Source organism: Triticum urartu, chromosome 2 (genome assembly GCF_003073215.2).
Source record: "Triticum urartu cultivar G1812 chromosome 2, Tu2.1, whole genome shotgun sequence".
NCBI lineage: Eukaryota > Viridiplantae > Streptophyta > Magnoliopsida > Poales > Poaceae > Triticum > Triticum urartu.
The window spans coordinates 752,208,857-752,214,414 of NC_053023.1; the positions used below are offsets into that span (position 1 = coordinate 752,208,857).

General features: G+C 43.5%; 1 long non-coding RNA gene across 1 annotated transcript; it reads left to right on the forward strand.

The window, feature by feature from the left end:
• Nucleotides 1-291: 291 nt before the first annotated feature.
• LOC125534658 lies at nucleotides 292-781 on the forward strand. The gene is made up of 3 exons (XR_007294531.1): nucleotides 292-405; nucleotides 569-624; nucleotides 731-781. It is a non-coding gene; the product is annotated as an uncharacterized LOC125534658 (long non-coding RNA).
• The last annotated feature ends 4,777 nt before the right edge of the window (nucleotides 782-5,558 follow it).

The following is a 5,558-nucleotide window of genomic DNA, read 5'->3' on the forward strand; positions in this document are numbered from 1 at the left end:
TTTGTGGAGGTGGTGGCTCGGTGTTGCAACTTGCAAGCTTGGAGTGCTCGTCGTCAATCTTACTGGAAGAGGAAGGGAGAGTGATGCAACGTCTTTTCGATGGAGGTGGAGGAGTAGGGGATCCCGCCGGATCAGGGGCGTGCAGGCACCGTGGTGGGCGTCTCCGACAGCGGCGGCGACCTGCAGGACAAGTGCTATGGCGGGGGCGCTCGACTTAATGCAGCGCCATGGAGCGGTCCCTGCAGAAGTGAGAGAAGATGAGGGAGAGAGAGAGAATGAAGAAGAGGAGCATCGATGGTGGTCCGAGCACTGCCGCCTCCATCCTCGCACCATCTTCGTCACACGCAGCCGCCTCCTTCCGCACCCCTCTTCTTCGCGCACGGCAACAGAGGCAGGTCCTGTCAGGTGAGATCACACCATCCTCCACAACCTTCTCTACAGCCACGCAAAAACAGAGAGGAGTCTGATGCGTGCGTGTTATTGTTATTTTGGCTGTCTAAATTGTCCCTTGAACTAATCCAGCAACCTGACATTTCTTGGACACTAAATAATATCATTCTTATGACAGGGAATAATATTATTCAGTTAGCATCTTTTTCGTGGAAGAGGAGTGAGAATTTAAAGGTTAGAAAATTGTAACTGAATGAGTGTTCTCTTTTTTCTGCCTCTGACTTGAACGAATATATTTCTTAATATATCAATACTCATCATTGCCATGTCTGGCTCTCAGGTGCATGCTACATAGAAGCTTAGATCTGTAATCAAGCTGTGGAAGAGAATACTATAAGAGATACTTCTATAAGCAGAGGTATGTGCCTGCATTTACACGTTAATTATCCCTTAGTTAGTTCTCTATGGTTCGTCTGATTCATGTTGAAATGATTTTCTTTAGTCGGTGTTGTACTATGTTGATGGTATACTGATTTGGCGTAAGAATTACTGACATTGCTTTGTGTGTACAAATCTTACAGGTTTATGATATTAAGAATTAGCGGTGTGTTTTTTGTTTACTGCTGGATTTGCTAACAAACTGTCTCTTATGTTGTTGATTGATATGCAGACTTGTTGTTTTTCATTCAGTTGAAGAGCTCTCCATGCTTAAGATCTTTTCTAGGATAATTGCGTCGTTAAACCTGAAGGTATATGATTGGTTTCTCTACTCATGTATCGATAAGCATATTTTTCATCCTCAATATATTGTTGCTTGCCAAAAGGAAGGAGGCCTGCGCCCCCCCTCTCGTCCGAATTGGACAAGGGGCGCAGCCCCCTTTTCCTTCTTCCTCTCCCCCTCTTTCCCCTTCTCCTACTTCAACAAGGAAGGAAGGAGTCCTACTCCTGGTGGGAGTAGGACTCCCCTTGGCGCGCCCCCTCCTAGGCCGGCCGCCCCCTCCCCCTTGCTCCTTTATATACGGGGGCACGGGGGCACCTCTAGACACAAAAGTTGATCTTCATGATCGTTCCTTAGCCGTGTGCGGTGCCCCCCTCCACCATATTCCACCTCGGTCATATTGTAGCGGTGCTTAGGCGAAGCCCTGCGACGGTAGAACATCAAGATCGTCACCACGCCGTCGTGCTGACGGAACTCCTCCCCGACGCTTTGCTGGATCGGAGCCCGGAGATCGTCATCGAGCTGAACGTGTGCCAAGAACTCGGAGGTGCCGGAGTAACGGTGCTTGGATCGGTCGGACCGTGAAGACGTACGACTACATCAACCACGTTGTGCTAACGCTTCCGTTGTCGATCTACAAGGGTATGTAGATCACACTCTCCCCTCTCGTTGCTATGCATCACCATGATCTTGCGTGTGCGTAGGAAAATTTTGAAATTACTACGAAACCCAACAATGACAAATCAAGTATTTTGGCCCTTTGGATCAGCAACAAACTTGTAGCTAATCAAATGTATAGTGAGTTGGTAATACCCTTTCATGACGTAAGAAATTATATTGCATCCATGGATTAAAATAAGCCCATTGAGGGTTACCAATCATACCTGATGACAAATTCCATGGCATATGCGTTAATGGCATAGTTGAATAATATGGATAATGTGTAGACCAAAGATGTTGAAACCTTCGGCTTGGTCCTTCATAGTTTTTACTCTTTTCCTTCTTCACTTTTGCCGCACTTCTTGTAATGGAGGCTTGCACATAATTCTTATTTTGAGCACTTCCTTTGGGAACCCACGCCATGTTCCTTTCTTCAAGTTCTTGTGCACTAAGTTTGTGTAATTCCCTCTTTTGCCAACACGATAAGCCGAGTGGGCATCTCGGCTGTGATTCTGTTTTGACCAATGGCAATTCCTTTTTGGCCTTGTGCACTCTCAACTTCTTTTCTTCAGATTTGGCACTTTGACTCTCAATAATTGGTTGCTTCGTCTCATTGCCCTTTGTAGCCAATATCAACACTTTAATTGGCTCTTTATTATTTGAGATCAAATCTGAAGTAGCACACTTACGACCATCTCTTTTCACGCGGTAGACTTGCTTGACCACCTCTTTTTTCATCCATGGTGTCCGGACCGATTCCTTATAATTGAAACGGTCTTTAACATGTGACTGTTCAAATGTTGATCTTCTCGGAGCTGCATAATATTGGTGAGATGGTCTAAAATAAGATGGAGAATGTGCCCTTGTATCATACCTGTCCCATGATGAATATGGATCTACATGAGCATAGGGAGGCATCCACGACATTGGCATTGGCGGCCCAAAATAAGGATATGAATATGTTGCATTGAAACTCTCACTTTGCCAATACCGATCCTCATATTTGCGCCTTGGGGGTGATCTTGGTTTCTTTGCATGATTAGGCCGATAAGCATTCTTCTCTTCACTCTTCTTTTGATATTTCTCCAATAGTTCAGCGAAGGTGATTTTTGATCTTTTACACTTGCGCTTATTTCGGCCGTTGTTTTCTTTTGGTTTGCTTTCAACGATCGTTGGATTTGCTTGCTGCCCCCTAGTCCTTGGCGTCTCCATTGTAGCTTCGATGGAATTCTTGCCCTCAAGATTATGTTCATTATGCTCTTCGACAACTTCTTTACTTGAAAGCTTGATCCCATTACCTGCAGTTTTTACCTTCTCTTGAAATGGATCGGCTTGAAGCAGCCGATACAAAAACTTTCTACCATCGGGACCAATCGGAATAGACTGGTCATCTCTTGGTGTCTCAACAAATTTCAATCGTCCTTTATCAATGGCCGATTTAACTATTTGACGAAACATGTTACAATCCTCAAAATTATGCTTGGACGAATCATGCAACTTACAATACATTCGTCCCTGGACAGATGGCTCAACATGGTGATCAAGAGTTCTAATATATTATTCCTCAACAACAAATCAAAGATTTGATCACACATGTTTGAATTAAAGGTAAACCTTTTATTTTCTAGCCAATCTTGCTGTGAGAACGGCTTTGGAATTAAGCAAACGAATGGTTCAGATTTTGCACCACACCATTCGGCTATGCATTGTGTTTTGCACTCTATTTCCGATGTCTTTGGGTAAGATATTATACCAGCATCGGTTTTCTCAACAGAATTTAACCCTGGCTTTAAATTTCTAAAACGAAAATAGTTAGAACATACATGTCTCAATTGAGACCAAGTGCAAGCCAAGTATGAAATAAGCAAAGCTACCCAAATAGATATGAACTTTAGATAAAGCAACGGGGAAAGCTTTGGCTGTAATAATAAGTCACTATCGGTCTTTATAAATGGCGCAATGGGTTGACCGATATGTTCCATAACAATTTTATTGCTAACAAGTAAATTACCCTTCTTCATTGGTCTTTCAAAATTACTTAAGAGGATTTTTCTGATGGATGCATCAACAATAAAGTTTAGACCAAATCTAAAAATAGGTAAATTACTTGCTAAACATACCTCTTCAAATATGATGGGAGAGCATGATAGTGGTGTGGCTTGAACAATATCTTGCTTCATCTTTGGGTGGCTCCCCAACGCCTCTTCATCATCTTTTTCTTTATTCCGTGAATCATTACCTTGAAGATCCTTATCAGCCGAACTTTGTTTGGCTACCTGCTCTTGTCCTTGAGGCTTGTCAATTTCTACGGCACAGAACTCATAGGGCAGGAAGTAGGTTCCATTAACTTCAGAAAAATCAAGCACGATTGTTTTGCTATGCTTGCCATGCCCTTTCTCAATAATGCTTGCCTCTTTGGATTTGATGGATTCGGAATATATGCTACTTGATTCGGCTTTTTCAACCGAAGCACTTTCAAGTTCCAAATCATCCTTCTTTTCATTGATAATACCAACTGGCAAACCTTCTTTTATCTGAGCCAATTCTTTTTCTATTTGTTTCTGACGGCGAGCGGCAAAGTTGGCTTTAAGCTTTTTCTCAATTTCAGCCCACTCCGGATACGATTGCCCCCCAATGCTTTTAGATTTTTTCGGCAATGACACACGGTTGTTGCCGAAATTTTGCAATAGTGGGGGTGTATAATATGATGTAGTACTAGGTGAAGGCATATGCATTGTTGTAAAACCATATTTTTGCTCGCCAATTTTATCAATTGGCAAAGATTCATCTTCTTGCAAAACTCTAGCTTTTATTGTGGCATAATCAGGAAATAGCCCCTTTTCATGTTGTTCAAGGCCAAGAGCACTAATCCTCTTATTTTGGGCTAAACTCTTTAATGCAGCCACCACTACCTCATCTTCTACAATATTTGGCACAACCGCTCCCGTAAAATTTACATTTATTCGGCTATGATCAGAAAGGTGTGAAGCCGAATTATGAGCATCTACAGTTGTGTATGGTGCCGAAAAATTACTAACATGAGGTGTAGCATATGATGGTTGAGAGTAACTGGCCGAATAGCCAGTAGTAGCATAGCCAATTCACCCATCCATCGGCAATGTTGGATTCACATATTGCAAATTAGTTGCCGATGAATAAAAAGGTGAAACACTTTCTTGTATGCTATTGGAAATTTTAACATGCGGTGTTTCAAATTGATTAGCCAAACCCATCATGTTGTTCATCGGCATATGGATTTGTGGGGTTGCCGATGCATGGGAGTTTGGATACATATGTTGTACGTTGCTAAAATTGTAAGAATTTGAAGCATGAAGATTGTTTTGCATCGGCTCTTGCGCATAATTACATGCATGATTGATAAAACTAGGGCTAGCCGATACATTATGCTCATTAGGTGATCTAGCAACAACATATGGATTATTTGCATCTACAAAGGGGAATTGGGTATTCATATTACCTTTGTAGATTGCAGCAACTTGATGACGATCTCTTCGTAGCAAGAACGGGCTGGAGACCGTTCAAAGCTTCGTCCCCAGCGGAGTCGCCAAAAAGTGTGTTCGCACACGAACACGTCACCGTGTACCTCCAACGCCGGGGGTGATGCACCGCAGCTCACGTCAAAGGAGACCCGCGGGAAGCGCGGTACGCAAGCAATCCGGTGGGTGCTTTTGTAGACCCGAAACCCCACGCGCCCGGGAGGGACCCCGTCTGGACGCACGGCGGCTATGGGCTGCCTTAGGTCGGCCTGATCGCCCCTAGAGCCTCGAGG